The 26,245-nt window shown below is 43.9% G+C and overlaps 1 protein-coding gene across 2 annotated transcripts in view; it reads right to left on the bottom strand.

The window, feature by feature from the left end:
* Nucleotides 1–26,245, bottom strand: part of UPF3A (UPF3A regulator of nonsense mediated mRNA decay) — an 82,130-nt gene that overhangs the window by 55,339 nt on the left and 546 nt on the right. The gene's annotated exons all lie outside the window — the stretch shown is intronic.

Raw genomic sequence — 26,245 nt, 5'->3', positions numbered from 1 at the left:
GTATGGTAGGAGACCCAGGAAGACCCCACTTCTTACCCCGAGACATAAAAACGCCAGGCTGGTGTTTGCCAAAACTTACCTGAAAAAGCCTAAAACGTTTTGGAAGAATGTTCTCTGGTCAGATGAGACAAAAGTAGAGCTTTTTGGGCAAAGGCATCAACATAGAGTTTACAGGAGAAAAAAAGAGGCATTCAAAGAAAAGAACACGGTCCCTACACTCAAACATGGCGGAGGTTCCCTGATGTTTTGGGGTTGCTTTGCTGCCTCTGGCACTGGACTGCTTGACCGTGTGCATGGCATTATGAAGTTTGAAGACTACCAACAAATTTTGCAGCATAATGTAGGGCCCAGTGTGAGAAAGCTGGGTCTCCCTCAGAGGTCATGGGTCTTCCAGCAGGACAATGACCCAAATCACACTTCAAAAAGCACTAGAAAATGGTTTGAGAGAAAGCACTGGAGACTTCTAAGGTGGCCAGCAATGAGTCCAGACCTGAATCCCATAGAACACCTGTGGAGAGATCTAAAAATGGCAGTTTGGAGAAGGCACCCTTCAAATATCAGGAACCTGGAGCAGTTTGCCAAAGAAGAATGGTCTAAAATTCCAGCAGAGCATTGTAAGAAACTCATTGATGGTTACCGGAAGCGGTTGGTCGCAGTTATTTTGGCTAAAGGTTGTGCAACCAAGTATTAGGCTGAGGGTGCCAATACTTTTGTCTGGCCCATTTTTGGAGTTTTGTGTGAAATGATCAATGTTTGCTTTCTGCTTCATTCTCTTTTGTGTTTTTTCATTTGAGACAAATTAAATGAAGATAATAACAAAGAATTTGTGTTTGCAATCATCTTCAGGAAGAAACTAAGTATTATCTGACAGAATTGCAGGGGTGTCAATACTTTTGGCCACAACTGTAGGTTGTGTAGGCCACGGTGTAGGTGCCTGAACGTATACTCAGTCTGGGCAAGAAGACCCCCCAAAGGCAGAAAAGGGAAAAAAAGAGAAGACGTTCCAGGAGGAGCATTTTCTTCATTACATGAGTAATATTTCACCTCCCCCTCTTCTAATTCCCTCTTTCTTTCCATCCCCTATTTTGGGTCTTGTGCAGACAAGAGTATTTCTTTTAGGGTTACCTGCATACATTCAGGGACTTATACCCACACACTGTCCCCTATACACACCCACTGGCTGTTTCTATTTTCTTCTGCTAAGCTCTTTGTCATATATGTATCAGGGCTGTTCAAGTTGTAGCCCACAGACAAGGCCAGACAGAAACAAGAATCAAAGGCATGGGAGCTACAGCGAGGGCCATTATACAGTGTTAGAGCTAATGCGGAGGTCATCATAAAGCATGAGAGCAAATACATGGGTCATTATACAGTATGAGCGCTAATGTGGGGGCCAGTATTCAGCGTGATAGCTATTGCAGGGGCCATTATACAGTATGAGCGCTAATGTGGGGGCCAGTATTCAGCGTGATAGCTATTGCAGGGGCCATTATACAGTATGAGAGCTAATGTGGGGGCCAGTATTCAGCGTGATAGCTATTGCGGGAGCCATTATACAGTATGAGAGCTATTGTGGGGGCCAGTATTCAGCGTGATAGCTATTGAGGGCCATTATACAGTATGAGAGCTAATGTGGGGGCCAGTATTCAGCGTGATAGCTATTGCGGGGTCCACTATACAGTGTTTGAGCTAATGCGTGGTCCATAATACAGTACAGTTTAAAGGCTACTGTGGGGGCCATCATACAGTATGGGGGCCTATATACAGTGTGGGAGTTACTGTGACGGCTGTCATACACTGGGTTTTATATACGGTGGGAGGACTACTGTGGGGGCACAAAAGAGACATTCTACTATGTAAGGGGCACAGTGATGGCATTAGTATGTGGGGCAGTAAGAGGATCCCTGCTTTTGTACCACACAGTAGGTGCAGTAATAGGGACACATATGGCAGCAGCGGCTCAGCATTGGGTTGAGTAGTTTGTGCAGTTTGGCAATAAATGGGTCCAGGGCTGAATATGTGAGAAGTGAAATGTGTCTTTGTTGTAATCTCTGCAGATGATGGCTGGAGAAGTTGTCATGTCGGTCTGGGTAAGATGTAAAAGTGAATGAAATCACCTGTAAGTTATTATCTGTAACTGTATGTAAACTTTTGTATACATAATCTATAATATAACGCTGGGAGCGTCACTCTGTCCGAAGCCTCTATAGACTGCGCAAGCGCAAGCGCCGGCGCAGTCTGGGCCTCACAGAGCGACGCTCCCGGGAGATCGCGGTATGCGTAAGCACTGAACGCATACCGCGATCTCCACCGGAGAGTCAGGGACCGCCAGGAGGGAGGGTAAGTATACTCACCTTTCCCGGTTCCAGCGCTGCTTGCGGCTCCGTCTCCCGGCTCCTCTGCTCCCGGCTCCGGAGGGCGCGGACTGCGCAGGCGCCGATTCCTGCTGCCGGAATCGGCGCCTGCGCAGTCCGCGCTTTCCGGCGCCATTTTCTTGAAGACACACTCCGGCTCCACTGCAGGTGTGTCTTCAAGAAAATGGCACCGGAAAGCGCGGACTGCGCAGGCGCCGATTCCTGCTGCCGGAATCGGCGCCTGCGCAGTCCCCGCTTTCCGGCGCCATTTTCTTGAAGACATACCTGCAGTGGAGCCGGACGATAGGTGAGTATGGTATTTTTTTTTTTTTTATATGGCAGCAGCATTCGGGGGCATACACACTGGAGCGGGGGGCATATAATACAATGGTGGCGCAGGATGGCAGCAGCACATGACAGAACGGGCGCAGGATGGCCGCAGCACATGACAGAACGGGCGCAGGATGGCCGCAGCACATGACAGAACGGGCGCAGGATGGCCGCAGCACATGACAGAACGGGCGCAGGATGGCCGCAGCACATGACAGAACGGGCGCAGGATGGCAGCAGCACATGACAGAACGGGCGCAGGATGGCAGCAGCACATGACAGAACGAGCGCAGGATGGCAGCAGCACATGACAGAACGGGCGCAGGATGGCAGCAGCACATGACAGAACGGGCGCAGGATGGCAGCAGCACATGACAGAACGGGCGCAGGATGGCCGCAGCACATGACAGAACGGGCGCAGGATGGCAGCAGCACATGACAGAACGGGCGCAGGATGGCAGCAGCACATGACAGAACGGGCGCAGGATGGCAGCAGCACATGACAGAACGGGCGTAGGATGGCAGCAGCACATGACAGAACGGGCGCAGGATGGCAGCAGCACATGACAGAACGGGCGCAGGATGGCAGCAGCACATGACAGAACGGGCGCAGGATGGCAGCAGCACATGTCAGAACGGGCGCAGGATGGCCGCAGCACATGACAGAACGGGCGCAGGATGGCAGCAGCACATGACAGAACGGGCGCAGGATGGCCGCAACACATGACAGAACGGGCGCAGGATGGCAGCAGCACATGACAGAACGGGCGCAGGATGGCCGCAGCACATGACAGAACGGGCGCAGGATGGCAGCAGCACATGACAGAACGGGCGAAGGATGGCAGCAGCACATGACATAATGGGCGCAGGATGGCAGCAGGATGGGAGCAGCACGACAGAACGGGCGAAGGATGGCAGCAGCACATGACAGAACGGGCGCAGGATGGCAGCAGCACATGACAGAACGGGCGCAGGATGGCAGCAGCACATGACAGAACGGGCGCAGGATGGCAGCAGCACATGACAGAACGGGCGCAGGATGGGAGCAGCAAATGACAGGATGGGAGCAGCAAATGACAGAATGGAGGCGCAGGATGCTGTAGATAAGCCCCTGATGCCGGTGGTCTTAGTTTATAGGCCACTTTTGGGGTGACAGATTCCCTTGAAAGCAAACAGGTCACAGGTGAGGATGTTACCTTTGGTAGGCAGTTAAACTCATTTGTGTCAACTTCTGTGCATGTTATCAGGCCAAAATCACCAGGGTATGTAAACTTGTGATCATGGTCATTTGGATGTTTTGGGTTGTCATTATGATTTCAAAAGAGAAAACACAGTAGTTTGACAATAAATGGCTTCACTCAACCACTAACCATGAGTGGAGATAAAGTTTTGGTGTTATCATTCATATTCTCTGAAAAAAGGCCAAGAAAGCAAAAATTCTGCAGGGGTATGTAAACTTTTGCCCTCTGATTTCCATTAAGCCCCACAATCCATTAAAGTTCGTTCCCATTAATTTGTTTGGGGGAAAACCATCACTGTGTCAAACATGATAAACAATAAAGCATACAAGCAGAGGAAGAATATTGCTCCTCCTTTACAAAAGCAGAGCATTCCTTCCCTGCAGAAGCTCGAGTCACAAAGTTCAAGGATATCACTGTGTGATAGGAGCCTCTCAGTAACTAGTGATTAAAATATATCACATATCAGCTGTATGTGTCTGATATGTGAGTGGTATATGTGCCTTCATTTTTGGTAGACAAATGTTGTATTAACTGCAATCTGCTAATTGTCTCCTGCTGGGAACTGTCCTCCACCTCCTTCCTCCTCCCCCCTCCCTCTCCTCTCACCTGGCTTCATTTCTTGGTCATTTGTATGGTATAAGTTGCATGGTGTGGGTCAGATCTGACTTCAGTCAGATGTGACATAATTTCAAGTGACATATTTTAACCCCTTCCCGACCTGTGACACAGCGTATGCGTCATGAAAGTCGGTGCCAATCCGACCTGTGACGCATATGCTGTGTCACAGAAAGATCGCGTCCCTGCAGGCCGGGTGAAAGGGTTAACTCCAATTTCACCCGGCCTGCAGGGACAGGGGGAGTGGTAGTTTAGCCCAGGGGGGGTGGCTTCACCCCCCCCCCCCCCCCCGTGGCTACGATCGCTCTGATTGGCTGTTGAAAGTGAAACTGCCAATCAGAGCGATTTGTAATATTTCACCTAAAAAACTGGTGAAATATTACAATCCAGCCATGGCCGATGCTGCAATATCATCGGCCATGGCTGGAAACACTTATGTGCCCCCACTCCACCCCACCGATCGCCCCCCCAGCCCCCCGATCTGTGGTCTGCTCCCCTCCGTCCTGTGCTCCGCTCCCCCGTCCTCCTGTCCGCTCCCCCCGTGCTCCAATCACACCCCCCGTGCTCTAGTCAAACCCCCCCGCACTCCGATCACCCCCCCGCACAGCGATCCCCTCCGTGCTCCGATCCACCCCCCTGCACAGCGATCCCCCACCCCGTGCTCCAATCCACCCCCCCGTGTTCCGATCCACCCCCCCCATGCTCCGATCCACCCCCCAGTGCTCCGACGCCCCCCCCGTGCCCTGATCTCCCCTCCCCCTTATACTTACCTGGCCTCCCGGGATCCGTCCGTCTTCTTTTCTGGGCGCCGCCATCTTCCAAAATGGCGGGCGCATGTGCAGTGCGCCCGCCGAATCTGCCGGCCGGCAGATTCGTTCCAGAGTGAGTTTTGATCACTGAGATATAACCTATCTCAGTGATCAAAATAAAAAAAATAGTAAATGCCCCCCCCCCCCTTTGTCACCCCCATAGGTAGGGACAATAAAAAAAAAATAATATTTTTTTTTTCCACTAAGGTTGGGGTAAGAACTAGGGTTAGGGTTAGGGGTAGGGTTAGGGTTTCGGTATGTGCACACGTATTCTGTTCCTCTGCGGATTTTTCCGCTGCGGATTTGATAAATCCGCAGTGCTAAACCGCTGTGGATTTATCGCGGATTTACCGCGGTTTTTCTGCGCATTTCGGTTTTACAACTGCAGTTTACTATTGGAGCAGTTGTAAAACCGTTGCGGAATCCGCAGAAAGAAGTGACATGCTGCGGAATGTAAACCGCTGCGTTTCCGTACATTTTTTCCGCAGCATGTGTACAGCGATTTTTGTTTCCCATAGGTTTACATTGAACTGTAAACTCATGGGAAACTGCTGCGGATCCGCAGCATTTTCCGCAGCGTGTGCACATACCTTTAGAATTAGGCTATGTGCACACGGTGCGGATTTGGTTGCGGATCCGCAGCGGATTGGCCGTTGCGGATCCGCAGCAGTGTTCCATCAGGTTTACAGTACCATGTAAACCTATGGAAAACCAAATCTGCTGTGCCCATGGTGCGGAAAATACCACGCGGAAACGCTGCGTTGTATTTTCTGCAGCATGTCAATTCTTTGTGCGGATTCCGCAGCGTTTTACACCTGTTCCTCAATAGGAATCCACAGGTGAAATCCGCACAAAAAACACTGGAAATCCACGGTAAATCCGCAGGTAAAACGCAGTGCCCTTTACCCGCGGATTTTTCAAAAATGATGCTGAAAAATCTCACACGAATCCGCAACGTGGGCACATAGCCTTAGGGTTAGGGTTGGAATTAGGGTTGTGATTAGGGTTGTGATTAGGGTTATGGCTACAGTTGGGATTAGGGTTAGGGGTGTGGGGGATTAGTGTTGGAGTTAGAATTGAGAGGTTACCACCGTTTAGGCACATCAGGGGTCTCCAAACGCAACATGGCGAAACATTCCAGCCAATCTTGTATTCATAAAGTCAAATGGTGCTCCCTCACTTCCGAGCCCCGATGTGTGCCCAAACAGTGGTTTACCCCCACATATGGGGTACCAGCATACTCAGTACAAACTGCGCAACAATTACTGGGGTCCAATTTCTCCTGTTACCCTTGTGAAAATAAAAAAAATGCTTGCTAAAACATCATTTTTGAGGAAAGAAAAATTATTTTTTATTTTCACGGCTCTGCGTTGTTAACGTCTGTGAAGCACTTGGGGGTTCAAAGTGCTCACCACACATCTAGATAAGTTCCTTGGGGGGTCTAGTTTCTAAAATGGGGTCACTTGTGGGGGGTTTCTACTGTTTAGGCACACCAGGGGTTCTGCAAACGCAACGTGACGTCCGCAGACCATTCCATCAAAGTCTGCATTTCAAAAGTCACTACTTCCCTTCTGAGCCCCGACGTGTGCCCAAACAGTGGTTTACCCCCACACATGGGGTATCAGCGTACTCAGGAGAAACTGGACAACAACTTTTGTGGTCCAATTTCTCCTGTAACCCTTGGGAAAATAAAAAATTCTGGGCTAAATAATTATTTTTGAGGAAAGAAAACGTATTTATTATTTTCACGGCTCTGCATTATAAACTTCTGTGAAGCACTTAGGGGTTCAAAGTGCTCACCACACATCTAGATAAGTTCCTTTCGGGGTCTAGTTTCCAAAATGGGATCACTTGTGGGGGGTTTCTACTGTTTAGCCACATCAGGGGCTCTGCAAATGCAACGTGACGCCCGCAGAGCATTCCATCAAAGTCTGCATTTCAAAACATCACTACTTCACTTCCGAGCCCCGGCATGTGCCCAAACAGTAGTTTACCCCCACATATGGGGTATCAGCGTACTCAGGAGAAACTGGAAAACAACTTTTGGGGTGAAATTTTTCCTGTTACCCTTGGGAAAATAAAAAATTGCAGGCTAAAAGATCATTTTTGAGAAAATAATTTTTTAATTTTATTTTCATGGCTCTGCGTTATAAACTTCTGTGAAGCACTTGGGGGTTCAAAGTCCTCACCACACATCTAGATAAGTTCCTTTCGGGGTCTAGTTTCCAAAATGGGGTCACTTGTGGGGGGTTTCTACTGTTTAGCCACATCAGGGGCTCTGCAAACCCAACGTGACGCCCGCAGAGCATTCCATCAAAGTCTGCATTTCAAAACATCACTACTTCACTTCCGAGCCCCGCCATGTGCCCAAACAGTAGTTTACCCCCACATATGGGGTATCAGCGTACTCAGGAGAAACTGGACAACTTTTGGGGTAAAATTTCTCCTGTTACCCTTGGGAAAATAAAAAATTGCAGGCTACAAGATCATTTTTGAGAAAATAATTTTTTATTTTTATTTTCATGGCTCTGCGTTATAAACTTCTGTGAAGCACTTGGGGGTTCAAAGTCCTCACCACACATATAGATTAGTTCCTTTGGGGGTCTAGTTTCCAAAATGGGGTCATTTGTGGGGGATCTCCAATGTTTAGGCATACAGGGGCTCTCCAAACGTGACATGGTGTCCGCTAATGATTGGAGCCAATTTTCCATTTAAAAAGCCAAATGGCGTGCCTTCCCTTACGAGCCCTGCCGTGCGCCCAAACAGTGGTTTACCCCCACATATGGGGTATCAGCGTACTCAGGACAAACTGGACTGCAACATTTGGGGTCCAATTTCTCCTATTACCCTTGGCAAAATAGGAAATTCCAGGCTAAAAAATCATTTTTGAGGAAAGAAAAATTATTTTTTATTTTCATGGCTCTGCGTTATAAACTTCTGTGAAGCACCTGGGGGTTTAAAGTGCTCAATATGCATCTAGATAAGTTCCTTGGGGGGTCTAGTTTCCAAAATGGGGTCACTTGTGGGGGAGCTCCAATGTTTAGGCACACAGGGGCTCTCCAAACGCGACATGGTGTCCACTAACAATTGGAGCTAATTTTCCATTCAAAAAGTCAAATGGCGCGCCTTCCCTTCCGAGCCCTGCCGTGTGCCCAAACAGTGGTTTACCCCCACATATGAGGTATCGGCGTACTCGGGAGAAATTACCCAACAAATTTTATGATCCATTTTATCCTATTGCCCATGTGAAAATGAAAAAATTGAGGCAAAAATAATTTTTTTGTGAAAAAAAAGGACTTTTTCATTTTTACAGATCAATTTGTGAAGCACCTGAGGGTTTAAAGTGCTCACTATGCATCTAGATAAGTTCCTTGGGGGGTCTAGTTTCCAAAATGGGGTCACTTGTGGGGGAGCTCCAATGTTTAGGCACACAGGGGCTCTCCAAACGCGACATGGTGTCCGCTAACGATGGAGATAATTTTTCATTCAAAAAGTCAAATGGCGCTCCTTCCCTTCCGAGACTTACCATGTGCCCAAACAGTGGTTTACCCCCACATGTGAGGTATTGATGTACTCAGGAGAAATTGCCCAACAAATTTTAGGATCCATTTTATCCTGTTGTCCATGTGAAAATGAAAAAATTGAGGCTAAAAGAATTTTTTTGTGAAAAAAAAGTACTTTTTCATTTTTACAGATCAATTTGTGAAGCACCTGGGGGTTCAAAGTGCTCACTATGCATCTAGATACGTTCCTTGGGGCGTCTAGTTTCCAAAATGGGGTCACTTGTGGGGGAGCTCCAATTTTTAGGCACACGGGGGCTCTCCAAACGTGACATGGTGTCCGCTAAAGAGTAGAGCCAATTTTTCATTCAAAAAGTCAAATGGCGCTCCTTCCCTTCCAAGCCCTGCCGTGCGCCCAAACAGTGGTTTACCCCCACATTTGAGGTATCAGTGTACTCAGGACAAATTGGACAACAACTTTCGTTGTTCAGTTTCTCCTTTTACCATTGGGAAAATAAAAAAATTGTTGCTAAAAGATAATTTTTGTGACTAAAAAGTTAAATGTTCATTTTTTCCTTCCATGTTGCTTCTGCTGCTGTGAAGTACCTGAAGGGTTAATAAACTTCTTGAATGTGGTTTTGAGTACCTTGAGGGGTGCAGTTTTTAGAATGGTGTCACTTTTGGGTATTTTCAGCCATATAGACCCCTCAAACTGACTTCAAATGTGAGGTGGTCCCTAAAAAAAATGGTTTTGTAAATTTCGTTGTAAAAATGAGAAATCGCTGGTCAAATTTTAACCCTTATAACTTCCTAGCAAAAAAAAATTTTGTTTCCAAAATTGTTCTGATGTAAAGTATACATGTGGGAAATGTTATTTATTAACTATTTTGTGTCACATAACTCTCTGGTTTAACAGAATAAAAATTCAAAATGTGAAAATTGCGAAATTTTCAAAATTTTCGCCAAATTTCCGTTTTTATCACAAATAAACGCAGAATTTATTGACCTAAATTTACCACTAACATGAAGCCCAATATGTCACGAAAAAACAATCTCAGAACCGCTAGGATCCGTTGAAGCGTTCCTGAGTTATTACCTCATAAAGGGACACTGGTCAGAATTGCAAAAAACGGCAAGGTCTTTAAGGTCAAAATAGGCTGGGTCATGAAGGGGTTAAGTGTGTTATCTGAAATATACCAGAAATCGGCCAGATGGTAAGACTAATCACTGTCTTCTAAGTTTACTTGCCTTTCCTTTTCTCCCCTGCTCTTTAACCATGCTCACATTTCCCCCACTGTTTTTTCTCCACTAATCAGCACTCTCCTCCACTAACCTCCTACCCTTGCACCCTCAAACCACATAACTTTCTCCCCCACTCTCTTACCCCCACCTCACTTCATCTGCAGACCTGCTCTCTAACCTCAGACCTCTACAACCAAAATATAATATAACCAAACACTCTCCTTCACCCACCTGTTTCCCTTTCTCTGCTTATTCTCACTGCTGGCGACACATCCCTCATTCATTACTAATCCTCACCCCTATCCTTCTCACACCATGAGAAACTATCGCAACCCCTCACACTTAAAATCTGTGCCACTGACCCCCACCACCCTGCTTCCTCTCCCTGGGGCACTTTGGAATGCAACAAGCTCAATGTGATCCACAATCTCTTTACTTCCCAAAACCTTTCCTTCCTGGCCCTCACTGAGACCTGGCTGACGCCCCCTGACACGGCCTCGCCTGCAGCACTGAGCTACGGTGGCCTCCAATTTACCCACATTCCTCGCTCTGGCAACAGACATGGTGGAGGAGTGGGTATCCTTCTTTCTAATAACTGTTCCTTCAACCCTATCCAACCCCCACCCTCCCTTATCCTCCCTTCTTTCGAGGTTCACTCTGTCCGTATCTACTCTCCCTCCAATCTCCAAATGGCTGTCATATACCGACCACCGGGCTCAGCCATTGCCTTCATCGACCAATTCTCCACCTGGCTCCTTCACTTTCTCTCTGCTGACATCCCCGCCATCATCATGGGTGACTTTAATATCCCTACTGACACCCGCCAGCCAGCAGCCTCCAAGCTCCTGGCCCTTACTTCATCCTTTGGACTCACTCAGTGGTCCTCCACAGCCAACCACACAGACGGACATACACTAGACCTCATCTTCACCCGCCTCTGTTCCTTATCTAATCTCACAACCTCTCCCTTCCCCCTATCTGCCCATCATCTGCTCACTTTCTCATCCTTGTCCTCCTCACCTGCCCCCCAGGTCCAGCCATTACCACATCCTCGCAGAAACCTCGCACATTTAGACATTCACAGACTCTCAGACTCTCTCCTACCCCTGTCCTCCATATCTTCACTCCACGACACGGACAGTGCCACTGCTTTCTATAACTCCACCCTCACATCAGCCATAGACTCAGTCACCCCTCTCATGCATGGCACAGTGCGACGAACCAATAGGCAGCCTTGGCATAACAATCTCACAAAAAAACTTCGACAAGCATCCAGGGTTGCGGAGCGGCGTTGGAAGAAAACACGCCTGCCAGACGACTTCACTGCTTTCAAACAAGCTACATTTGACTTCAAATTAGCCCTCACCTCCGCTAAACAGACCTATTTCACTAACCTTGTATCTTCACTATCCTACAACCCAAAACAACTATTCAGCACATTTACCTCCCTCCTTCGCCCACCACTGCCACCTCCAACTCCCCTCATCTCCTCCGAGGACTTTGCCACCTACTTCAAAAACAAGATCGACCAAACAAGACAAACCTTTACAGTTCCATCACCCCAACCACTCCATATACCAGACCTCTGCCCTTCCCTAATAACCTCCCTCTCCAACATCACTGAAGGAGAGCTTACTCGCCTCTTCTCCAAATCGCACATCACCACCTGTGCACTTGACCCCATCCCCTCCCACCTGCTCCCCAACGTCACTAACATTCTCATTCCAGCCCTAACCCATCTCTTCAACCTATCGCTATCTTCTGGTACCTTCCCCTCGACCTTCAAACATGCCACCATCACACCCATCCTCAAAAAAACTAACCTTGACCCAACTGCTATGCCCAGCTACCGCCCCATATCACTGCTCCCATTTGCTTCAAAACTCCTTGAGCAGCATGTCCATGCTCAAATTTCCTCCCACCTCTCATCTAACTCTCTCCTTGACAACCTCCAATCTGGCTTCCGCCCCCACCATTCCACCGAAACTGCCCTGACCAAAATTACTAATGACTTATTCACAGCCAAAGCTAGCAGACAGTTCTCCATCCTCCTCCTTCTTGACCTGTCCTCTGCTTTCGACACAGTCGATCACTGTCTACTCCTACAGATTCTTTCTTCCTTTGGCATCAAAGACCTTGCCCTGTCCTGGATTGCCTCATACCTTTCCGACCGCACATTTAGCGTTTCCCACTCCCACACCACCTCCTCATCCCGCCCTCTCTCTGTTGGAGTCCCTCAGGGTTCTGTCCTAGGGCCCCTACTTTTTTCCATCTATACTCTTGGCCTAGGACAACTCATAAAGTCCCACGGCTTCCAGTACCACCTGTATGCGGACGACACTCAGATCTATCTCTCTAGCCCAGATGTCACCTCTCTGCTGTCCAGAATCACAAAGTGTATGTCAGCCATATCCTCATTCTTCACCTCTCGCTTCTTAAAACTCAATGTAGACAAAACCGAACTCATCATCTTTCCCCCATCTCACGTATCCCCCCTACCCGACCTATCTATTATGGTAAACGGCATCACGCTCTCTCCCACACCTGAAATCCGCTGCCTCGGGGTAACTCTCGACTCTGCCCTGTCCTTCAAACCGCACATCCAAACTCTTGCCACCTCCTGTCGCCTCCAACTCAAAAATATTGCCAGAATCCGTTCCTTCCTCAGCCCACAATCTACCAAAACTCTTGTGCATGCCCTCATCATCTCCTGCCTCGACTACTGCAACACCCTCCTCTGTGGCCTCCCCGCTAACTCTCTTGCACCACTCCAGTCTGTCCTCATTTCTGCTGCCCGGCTAATCCACCTCTCTCCTCGCTACTCCCCTGCTTTTCCCCTCTGCAAATCCCTCCACTAGCTCCCAATTCCCCAATGAATCCAGTTCAAACTACTAACACTGATCTACAAAGCCATCCACAACCTGTCCCCTCCCTATATCTCTGAACTAATCTCCCAATATCTTCCCTCACGTAATCTCCGATCCTCCCAAGACCTCCTACACTCCTCCACACTTATTCGTTCCTCACACAACCGCCTACAAGATTTCTCCCGAATATCCCCCATCCTCTGGAATGCTATGCCTCAACACATCCGACTATCGACCACCCACGGCACCTTCAGACGGAACCTGAAAACCCATCTCTTCAAGAAAGCCTACAGCCTGCAATAACCATCCTGTCACCTCACCATCGCCAGAGCTGCCGCCTCACCATCGCCAGAGCCGCCTCGCCCCTACCTTCTGTCTCTTCCCCACTATCCCATAGAATGTAAGTCCGCAAGGACAGGGTCCTCTCCCCTCTGTACCAGTCTGTCACTGTAAATTTGTTTACTGTAAATGATATCTATAACTCTATATGTAACCCCTTTCTCATGTACAGCACCATGGAATTAATGGCGCTATATAAATAATAATAATAATATGTGCTGTATGTGTGAGCGGTGTATGTGCTGTACGTGTCTGATATGCGAGCGGTGTATGTGCTGCATGTGTCTGATATGTGAGCGGTGTATGTGCTGCATGTGTCTGATATGTGAGCGGTGTGGGTGCTGTATGTGTCTGATATGTGAGCGGTGTATGTGCTGCATGTGTCTGATATGTGAGCGGTGTATGTGTCTGATATGTGAGCGGTGTATGTGATGTATGTGTCTGATATGTGAGCGGTGTATGTGCTGTGTCTGATATGTGAGCGGTGTATGTGATGTATGTGTCTGATATGTGAGCGGTGTATGTGATGTATGTGTCTGATATGTGAGCGGTGTATGTGATGTATGTGTCTGATATGTGAGCGGTGTATGTGCTGTGTCTGATATGTGAGCGGTGTATGTGATGTATGTGTCTGATATGTGAGCGGTGTATGTGATGTATGTGTCTGATATGTGAGCGGTGTATGTGCTGTGTCTGATATGTGAGCGGTGTATGTGATGTATGTGTCTGATATGTGAGCGGTGTATGTGATGTATGTGTCTGATATGTGAGCGGTGTATGTGATTTATGTGTCTGATATGTGAGCGGTGTATGTGCTGCATGTGTCTGATATGTGAGCGGTGTATGTGATGTATGTGTCTGATATGTGAGCGGTGTATGTGTCTGATATGTGAGCGGTGTATGTGCTGTATGTGTCTGATATGTGAGCGGTGTATGTGATGTATGTGTCTGATATGTGAGCGGTGTATGTGCTGTGTCTGATATGTGAGCGGTGTATGTGCTGTATGTGTCTGATATGTGAGCGGTGTATGTGCTGCATGTGTCTGATATGTGAGCGGTGTATGTGCTGTATGTGTCTGATATGTGAGCGGTGTATGTGCTGTATGTGTCTGATATGTGAGCGGTGTATGTGCTGCATGTGTCTGATATGTGAGCGGTGTATGTGCTGCATGTGTCTGATATGTGAGCGGTGTATGTGCTGTATGTGTCTGATATGTGAGCGGTGTATGTGCTGTATGTGTCTGATATGTGAGCGGTGTATGTGCTGTATGTGTCTGATATGTGAGCGGTGTATGTGCTGTGTCTGATATGTGAGCGGTGTGTGTGCTGTGTCTGATATGTGAGCGGTGTATGTGCTGTATGTGTCTATGTGAGCGGTGTATGTGCTGTATGTGTCTGATATGTGAGCGGTGTATGTGCTGTGTCTGATATGTGAGCGGTCTATGTGCTGTGTCTGATATGTGCAAGATGCGAGTACCACTTAAGCTAAGTTCAGACTAGCGTTGCGCGCCGCTGCGTCGGCGACGCAACGCACGACGCACACAAAAACGCGGCAAAACGCACGCAAAAACGCTGCGTTTTGCGACGCGTGCGTCTTTTTTTGCCGAAAATCGGACGCAAGAAAAATGCAACTTGCTGCGTTTTCTTGGTCCGATGCTAGCGGCAAAAAAGACGCAAGTGTTGCAAAACGCAACACACAAAAACGCATGCGTCCCCCATGTTAAACATAGGGGCGCATGACGCGTGCGTCGCCGCTGCGTCGCCCGACGCTAAGGCGACGCACACTAGCAGAACGCTAGTGTGAACGTAGCCTTATATAGAATAGGACCTGAACAGCAGCAGCTGCACATGAATATATATCAGAATCTCATTATACCTCCACTAGAGTACCAATGCCATATCAGTACCACACAATGAGGCTTAGGTTTTATTGCAAGCCCCTGGAAGTAGATACAAATGACAATGTGTCCCTCAGACTACAAAGTTTGTGCACCCCTGATATATACCGTATGTTTATTCCTCTTACACTCTATTGTAAAGAATAGACTTTATGCATACTTTCATATCAATTATACAACAGTTGTGTTTTTGTCTTTACAACTTCTCCATTATCATTATGCTCTTCTGCTTGCCGTACATCTTTTCATAAATTTTTAATGTTTATGTATTTTTGATAAGTCTGTGATGTCATTAGTGTACTTATAAACATATACTGTACATATTTGTATGCAATGTCTGTGGCTTATCCATTTGAATGTGGATTTATAGATATTTCATAGGTTTGTGTTCCTGTATTCAGTTCTAGCACTACATGGCATGCAAACGCCTTTTTTAGTTGATTTAATGAATTATATGTTGCAGAGTGCGTCTTCTTGCAGTCACCGCTGTAGTTAGGAAAGCTTCAATCAGCAAGATATCTTGAGTAAACAGTATTTACTTCATACTGGATAAACATGAGATACAATTCAGTGTCACACAGTCCGTGCACTGAAGACAACACATTCATGAAGAAAAGCAAAACCGAAAGTAAAAAAAGCAACCAACCACTGAGAGCTTCCCTCCCCACATTACAGCAAGTATATGACTTTACACACTATCGCCATCTGCTGTCTGGTTAGTATAAAGTCCTCCTTTCACTTATAATAAGTCCCAATCTGTTGCATATGCCAACACCCTTTCTCAACAGTAAGGACTTATTCAATCAAACCCAACTTTTTTATTAGTCTCTGATGTTTATCAGCATTCAACGCCTTCGTGAAAATGTCTGCTGTCATTTCTTCAGGAGGACAGTACTCTAACTTCAAGACTCCTTGTTCCTGATGATCTCTCAAGAAATGATATTTCACATCAATATGCTTGGTTCTTGGATTGACTCTTTCCATCTGAGCAAGAACAAGACATCCTTGATTGTCCTCTTTCAGTTTTGTTGGTGCCAACTGTGGTTGTCCTAATTCTGTCAACAATTGTCTTAACCACAGTACTTCTTGACTCGCGTGTGCTGCGGCAACATATTCTGCTTCTGTTGAAGATAGTGTGTTTGACAACTGGAGCAAATGTCTCATCATAGTCTTCTCCAACAGGCAGTTTAGATATTTCTTCCCAAGAAGTAGGCGCATAGATTTTTCTTGTGCTTGTCTTCTATGAGAGACGTTTTGGTGGTTTTCCTTTGTTCTCTCTCATTGAACGTCTTGGTTCTGTGTCTGTTTGTAGTTATGATTCTTCACTTTCAGTATTTTGTTCTTCATTAACTTCTGCTTCTTTCTCATCAGATATTTCTTCAGTTGTGTCATTATTGGTTTTCTCATTTTTAGTTTCAAATGAAATCATAATATCTTCATTTAAATCTTCAATGAATGTCACACTGTTACCGTAACTCTGTCTGTTTTGGGATCTAGGATTCTGTATCCTTTGCAATTTTCACTATATCCAACAAATATTCCTTCCATGGATCTGTTTTGAAGTTTGGAACGTTTTTCTGTTGGAATGAATATGAAAACTTTACATCCAAAAACTTTTAAATGATTGACACTTGGTTTCATACCTTGCCACAGTTCATATGGAGTTTTCGTCAGTTTTCTAGAAAAAAGTCTGTTCTGTAGATAAGTAGCTGTCATTGCTGCCTCACCCCAATATTTCTCTGGTAGTTTGGAATCAGTCAGCATACATCTTATCATCTCTGTTAGAGTTCTGTTTTTCCTTTCTGCTACTCCATTTTGTTCAGGTGTGTATGGAACCGTTTTCTGGTGTTCTATCACATTTTGTCTTAAGTAGTCTTCTATTCTGTGACCTGTAAATTCACCTCCATTATCACTTCTGATGACAATTGGCTTCCTTTGAAATTTGTTACTTGATCTTGTTACATAGTCTACAAGTTTATCAAAAACTTCACTTTTGTTTTTAATTAAGTATGTGACTGTGTATCTTGAGTAATCGTCTATAAAAGTCAACATGTATCTATTGCCTCCTGATGTAGTCACTTTCATGGGTCCACATACGTCAGTATGCACCAAATCAAGTGGTCTTTCGCTTTTCATCTCACTTTCTTTTGGAATAGATATCCTTGTGGCTTTGGATTTTATACAACAATCACATCTTATGGTAATTGAGCAATCTGATATCTTTAAATCTTTTGTCAATTCTTTTCTCTGTAGTTCCCTTATACTGTCAGGGTGTCTATGTCCTAGACGTCTATGCCACATGTGAATACAGTTTTTGTGATCATGTGTACATACCTTCATCTGTTCCTTTGGTGTGTCAAAATGATATAATTGTTCATCTGCCTTTACTTTGGTTATCACCTTGTTTCCTGCAATAATTGCACACTCATTGTCTTTGAATTTCACTGTAAGTCCTTTTGCTGTTAAACGTTTCACAGATAATAATCCGCCTTCCAATTTTGGAACATACAACACATCTTGTACAAGTATCTTTGAATCTTGCCCGAACTTGTTTGAACAATTTAGCATACCTTGTCCGATACCTTCTGCGGTTATTTTGCTTCCATCTGCGAGATAAATGGCTTCTTTCTTATCTAAATCAAGATCAGTAAAGAAATTCTTGTCACTTGTCATATGACTTGTTGCTCCTGAATCAATAAACCAACCAAGTGATGATTTCTTGTCTGTTACTTTAAATGTGCCATTCCAATTATTCTCACATGAATCGGAAATTGTGTTTTTTTACTTTCTCTGTATGCTTTTTATGTTGTAATTTTTGTTGTTCTGCTTTCTATATGGTACAGTCTTTCTTTAAATGACCTTTTTTCTTACATCTGAAGCATTCTCTTGTCTCTTTATTATAGGGTTTTTGGAATTCTGTAGCTTTAAGAGCGTTTTCACTGTCCTTTTCAGTAGAAGAATCATTTCTTTGTTCTTTTCTTCTCTGATATTCATCTATTAGTCTTGTTTTCACAAAATCTAATGTAATGTCAGTTTCTGGTCTCGTCTCAAGGGCATTTATCAAGGCTGTATATGAATCTGGTAAACTGCACAACAATATAGCTGCTACATGACTTTCTTTAATATCTTCACCAATAGATCTTAGCTGTGATATCACTTCCATCATTGAGAATATGTGCTTCTGCATATCGTCATTTGCACTCAATCTCATACTGTACAGCTTTCTTAATAAAAATAACTTGTGATTCAAGCTAGGTCTTTCATACAGTTTTCTTAATGCTTCCCACATTCCCTTAGCTGTTTCTTCATTTCTTATATGTATTAATTGAGCATCATCCACTAATAAGCTAATGGTGGCTTTAGCTTTTATATCCTTCTTATCCCATGTCTGATTATCTTGATCTGGTCTTGCTGTAACAATTACTTCCCATAGATCATCCTTAGATAACAACATCTCTACTTTGAATTTCCATAACTGATAATGTTCACTATTCAGTTTAGCTACTGTAAATTTCAGTTCTGTGTTACTCATCATCTTTATATAGTCTTACTTGTTTAGAGAGTTGTACTGAAGATATTCTCCTGTATGTCCTGTGAATTCTCTGAAATTATATCCAGCTCCTGGGATGCTGAATTTCTCTGTCACTCTATATCTGGATTTAGTTCCTTCTGTTTACACAGCTTATCTGTGTGCTCCGTTATCTGGGGTTATAAACCAGAATCCTTCTGCCTGAGCTTGTAGTGCAGACCTGTACTGTCTGGGGTGCCTGGGTTGCCTGGAGTTATCTGGGGTGCCTGGGATTATCTGGGATGCCTGGGGTTATCTGGGGTGCCTGGGGTTATCTGGGCCCATAACCTGTTGCAGAGTGCGTCTTCTTGCAGTCACCGCTGTACTTAAAGGCCCCTTCACATTAAGCGACGCTGCAGCGATACCGACAACGATCCGGATCGCTGCAGCGTCGCTGTTTGGTCGCTGGAGAGCTGTCACACAGACCGCTCTCCAGCGACCAACGATTCCGGTAACCAGGGTAAACATCGGGTAACTAAGCGCAGGGCCGCGCTTAGTAACCCGATGTTTACCCTGGTTACCATGCTAAATGTAAAAAAAAACAAACACTAGATACTTACCTACCGCTGTCTGTCCTCCAGCGCTGCGCTCTGCTTCTCTGCTCTCCTCCTGTACTGTCTGTGAGCCGGAAAGCAGAGCGGTGACGTCACCGCTCTGCTTTCCGGCTCACAGCCAGTACAGGAGGAGTGCAGAGCACAGCGCTGGAGGACAGACAGCTGTAGGTAAGTATCTAGTGTTTGTTTTTTTTTACTTTTAGCATGGTAACCAGGGTAAACATCGGGTTACTAAGCGCGGCCCTGCGCTTAGTTACCCGATGTTTACCCTGGTTACCAGTGAAGACATCGCTGGATCGGTGTCACACACGCCGATCCAGCGATGTCTGCAGGGAGTCCAGCGACGAAATAAAGTTCTGGACTTTATTCAGCGACCAACGATCTCCCAGCAGGGGCCTGATCGTTGGTCGCTGTCACACATAACGATTTCATTAACGATATCGTTGCTACGTCACAAATAGCAACGATATCGTTAACAATATCGTTATGTGTGAAGGTACCTTTAGGAGAGCTTCAATCAGCAAGATATCTTGAGTAAACAGTATTTACTTCATACTGGATAAACATGAGATACAATTCAGTGTCACACAGTCCGTGCACTGAAGACAACACATTCATGAAGAAAAGCAAAACCGAAAGTAAGAAAAGCAACCAACCACTGAGAGCTTCCCTCCCCACATTACAGCAAGTATATGACTTTACACACTATCGCCATCTGCTGTCTGGTTAGTATAAAGTCCTCCTTTCACTTATAATAAGTCCCAATCTGTTGCATATGCCAACATTATATCCTTCATTGGTATGTTTTATTTTTCGTAGCTGTTAGCTAATGCGCCAAGCTGACAGCCACGGGTCACATATAATGAGCACGTGAGCCACAAGCGGCTCCTGAACCACCGGCAACTGAGCTTTTTATGCAAAAGGATTCCACAAAACTTTTTTTTTTTTTTCACATGGAAGCTTTAGGATGTCATGTGTTACTGTAAGGCTATGAAATTATTGTGGTTTCATTTGTAAAAAAAAGGCAAACTTATCCAATATATCCCTAACATTTGATATCCTTTTTACTCCACAATCTTGAACTTATCTGTCCTTTCTTTTACTTGTTATAATATACACAATGGTTGTTTCATGAATGTACAACTGCCCACAAGAACACCGAGCAGTCTGCAAGAGCAGCTTCTTCTCTAGTGCCCTCCAAAGCAAAAGAGTGACAGAAATTGGGGGAACCTCTAGGGGCGTTTGCTGGTGGTCTGCCTCAAATCTGACGGAATTGATCCATTTTAACAGATTTCTGGCAATGATGACAGATCCTGAGATCACACAATGCAGATATTACAAATCACAAGGCATGGGAAACCAACGGCAGTGCGGGCAGTGCAGTGCCGGCAGTCTGATCTGGAAATCCTGCTGTGTGGTTTTTATTTAGAGCATGCTCCATTCAATAGATTTTAATAGGAAAAGAAGTTAAAGCTAAATCTAACCACAAGCACAGTATAATAAATGCCGCACTGCTTCATTTTCACTACCTCCTTTTAAGAATAAATTATAACTCACCAATACACCCCTGCATTAGTACAGAAAGCTCTGCTGTACTGTGGATCTCTTGCCTGGGACAGTCTGACTTGCCCATATAAGAGTTGGGAGAAGGAGGTTATTACGTTACAGGTGCTGTCCATGGTGCTGCCACACACCCCGCCTGTCACACTAGTGGTGCCAGACTACTAGAGGGCAAGGTCCAACACACATTACACACCAGAGGAAATCTGAGGGTTAGGGTTGTTAGTAGTGATGAGCGAACATGCTGGGATCAGGTGTTATCTGAGCATGCTCGGGTGCTAACCAAGTGACTTCAGCATGCTCATGCTCTGCCAATGTCAAATGTCCATATAGTAGGCCTGAGTTACATGCCCATGTTACATGCCAGTGTTTTATATCGTTTTAATTATACTCGTGTTACATGCCAGTGATATTTGCCCATGTTATACATCCGTATTATGCTCCGGTATTATATACCAGTGTTCCGTGCCTGTTATATGCCCATGTTACTTGCCAGTGATATGTTTCAATATTATGCACTCATGTTATGTTCAAGTGTTATATGCCAGTGTTACATGCCCCGTTATAATGCAGTTACATGCCCGTTGTATGTCAGTGATACATGCACGTTATATACCAGTGTTACATGCCCATGTTAAGCTGCAGAGTTACATGGCCGTTATATGCCAGTGTTACAAGCCCATTATATGTCAGTGTTACATGCCCATGTTGTGTTGCAGTGTTACATGCCCATTATATACCAGTGTATATACCAAATACCTGTGTTACATGCCCATTATATGTCAGTGTTACATGCCCATGTGATGTTGCAGTGTTACATGCCCGTTATATGTCAGCATTACATGCCCATTATATGCCTGTGTACATACCATATATTATATATACCATATACCTGTTACATGGCCATTATATGCCAGTGTTACATGCCCATTATATGCCAGTGTTACATGCCCATTTTATACCTGTGTACATACCATACATATACCATATACCTGTTACATGCTCATTATATACCAGTGTACATACCATATATATACCATATACCTGTTACATGCCCATTATATGCCAGTGTTACATGCCCATTATATGCCAGTGTTACATGCCCATTATATACCTGTGTACATACCAAACATATACCATATACCTGTTACATGGCCATTATATACCTGTTTCATGGCCATTATATGCCAGTGTTGCATGCCCATTATATACCTGTTACATTCCCATTATATACCAGTGTACATACCATATATATATATGCCATATACCTGTTACATGCCCATTATATACCAGTGTTACATGCCCATTATATACCTGTTACATGGCCATTATATACCAGTGTTACATGCCTATTATATACCTGTTACATTCCCATTATATACCAGTGTTACATGCCCATTATATACCTGTTACATTCCCATTATATGCCAGTGTTACATGCCCATTATATACCTGTTACATGGCCATTATATACCAGTGTTACATGCCTATTATATACCTGTTACATTCCCATTATATACCAGTGTTACATGCCTATTATATACCTGTTACATTCCCATTATATACCAGTGTTACATGCCCATTATATACCTGTTACATTCCCATTATATGCCAGTGTTACATGCCCATTATATACCTGTTACATTCCCATTATATACCAGTGTTACATGCCCATTATATACCTGTTACATGGCCATTATATACCAGTGTTACATGCCCATTATATACCTGTTACATTCCCATTATATACCAGTGTTACATGCCCATTATATACCTGTTACATGGCCATTATATACCAGTGTTACATGCCCATTATATACCTGTTACATTCCCATTATATGCCAGTGTTACATGCCCATTATATACGTGTTACATGGCCATTATATACCAGTGTTACATGCCCATTATATACCTGTTACATTCCCATTATATGCCAGTGTTACATGCCCATTATATACCTGTTACATGGCCATTATATGCCAGTGTTACATGCCCATTATATACCTGTTACATTCCCATTATATGCCAGTGTTACATGCCCATTATATACCTGTTACATTCCCATTATATACCAGTGTTACATGCCCATTATATACCTGTTACATGGCCATTATATACCAGTGTTACATGCCCATTATATACCTGTTACATTCCCATTATATACCAGTGTTACATGCCCATTATATACCTGTTACATGGCCATTATATACCAGTGTTACATGCCCATTATATACCTGTTACATTCCCATTATATGCCAGTGTTACATGCCCATTATATACGTGTTACATGGCCATTATATACCAGTGTTACATGCCCATTATATACCTGTTACATTCCCATTATATGCCAGTGTTACATGCCCATTATATACCTGTTACATTCCCATTATATGCCAGTGTTACATGCCCATTATATACGTGTTACATGGCCATTATATACCAGTGTTACATGCCCATTATATACCTGTTACATTCCCATTATATGCCAGTGTTACATGCCCATTATATACGTGTTACATGGCCATTATATACCAGTGTTACATGCCCATTATATACCTGTTACATTCCCATTATATACCAGTGTTACATGCCCATTATATACCTGTTACATGGCCATTATATACCAGTGTTACATGCCCATTATATACCTGTTACATTCCCATTATATACCAGTGTTACATGCCCATTATATACCTGTTACATGGCCATTATATACCAGTGTTACATGCCTATTATATACCTGTTACATTCCCATTATATACCAGTGTTACATGCCCATTATATACCTGTTACATTCCCATTATATACCAGTGTTACATGCCCATTATATACCTGTTACATGGCCATTATATACCAGTGTTACATGCCCATTATATACCTGTTACATGGCCATTATATACCAGTGTTACATGCCCATTATATACCTGTTACATTCCCATTATATACCAGTGTTACATGCCCATTATATACCTGTTACATGGCCATTATATACCAGTGTTACATGCCCATTATATACCTGTTACATTCCCATTATATACCAGTGTTACATGCCCATTATATACCTGTTACATGGCCATTATATACCAGTGTTACATGCCCATTATATACCTGTTACATGGCCATTATATACCAGTGTTACATGCCCATTATATACCTGTTACATTCCCATTATATACCAGTGTTACATGCCCATTATATACCTGTTACATGGCCATTATATACCAGTGTTACATGCCCATTATATACCTGTTACATTCCCATTATATACCAGTGTTACATGCCCATTATATACCTGTTACATGGCCATTATATACCAGTGTTACATGCCCATTATATACCTGTTACATTCCCATTATATACCAGTGTTACATGCCCATTATATACCTGTTACATGGCCATTATATACCAGTGTTACATGCCCATTATATACCTGTTACATTCCCATTATATGCCAGTGTTACATGCCCATTATATACCTGTTACATTCCCATTATATACCAGTGTTACATGCCCATTATATACCTGTTACATGGCCATTATATACCAGTGTTACATGCCCATTATATACCTGTTACATTCCCATTATATACCAGTGTTACATGCCCATTATATACCTGTTACATGCCCATTATATACGTGTTACATGGCCATTATATACCAGTGTTACATGCCCATTATATACCTGTTACATTCCCATTATATGCCAGTGTTACATGCCCATTATATACCTGTTACATTCCCATTATATACCAGTGTTACATGCCCATTATATACCTGTTACATGGCCATTATATACCAGTGTTACATGCCTATTATATACCTGTTACATTCCCATTATATACCAGTGTTACATGCCTATTATATACCTGTTACATTCCCATTATATACCAGTGTTACATGCCCATTATATACCAGTGTTACATGCCCATTATATACCTGTTACATGGCCATTATATACCAGTGTTACATGCCCATTATATACCTGTTACATTCCCATTATATACCAGTGTTACATGCCTATTATATACCTGTTACATTCCCATTATATACCAGTGTTACATGCCCATTATATACCTGTTACATGGCCATTATATACCAGTGTTACATGCCCATTATATACCTGTTACATTCCCATTATATACCAGTGTTACATGCCTATTATATACCTGTTACATTCCCATTATATGCCAGTGTTACATGCCTATTATATACCTGTTACATTCCCATTATATACCAGTGTTACATGCCTATTATATACCTGTGTTACATGCCCATTATATACCTGTTACATGGCCATTATATACCAGTGTTACATGCCTATTATATACCTGTTACATTCCCATTATATACCAGTGTTACATGCCCATTATATACCTGTTACATGGCCATTATATACCAGTGTTACATGCCTATTATATACCTGTTACATTGCCATTATATACCAGTGTTACATGCCCATTATATACCTGTTACATGCCCATTATATACCAGTGTTACATGCCCATTATATACCTGTTACATTCCCATTATATACCAGTGTTACATGCCTATTATATACCTGTTACATTCCCATTATATGCCAGTGTTACATGCCTATTATATACCTGTTACATTCCCATTATATACCAGTGTTACATGCCTATTATATACCTGTTACATTCCCATTATATGCCAGTGTTACATGCCTATTATATACCTGTTACATTCCCATTATATGCCAGTGTTACATGCCTATTATATACCTGTTACATGCCCATTATATACCAGTGTTACATGCCCATTATATGCCAGTGTTACATGCCCATTATATACCAGTGTTACATGCCCATTATATACCAGTGTTACATGCCCATTATATACCTGTTACATTCCCATTATATGCCAGTGTTACATGCCCATTATATACCTGTTACATGCCCATTATATACCAGTGTTACATGCCCATTATATACCTGTTACATTCCCATTATATACCAGTGTTACATGCCTATTATATACCTGTTACATTCCCATTATATACCAGTGTTACATGCCCATTATATACCTGTTACATGGCCATTATATGCCAGTGTTACATGCCTATTATATACCTGTTACATTCCCATTATATGCCAGTGTTACATGCCCATTATATACCAGTGTTACATGCCCATTATATACGTGTTACATGGCCATTATATGCCAGTGTTACATGCCCATTATATACCAGTGTTACATGCCCATTATATACCTGTTACATGGCCATTATATGCCAGTGTTACATGCCCATTATATACCTGTTACATGCCCATTATATACCAGTGTTACATGGCCATTATATACCAGTGTTACATGGCCATTATATGCCAGTGTTGCATGCCCATGTGAT

The sequence above is a fragment of the Ranitomeya imitator genome, chromosome 3 (assembly GCF_032444005.1).
Source record: "Ranitomeya imitator isolate aRanImi1 chromosome 3, aRanImi1.pri, whole genome shotgun sequence".
Lineage (NCBI taxonomy): Eukaryota > Metazoa > Chordata > Amphibia > Anura > Dendrobatidae > Ranitomeya > Ranitomeya imitator.
The sequence above is the reverse complement of the archived record's forward strand: the minus strand, read 5'-3'. Positions and strand labels throughout refer to the sequence as shown.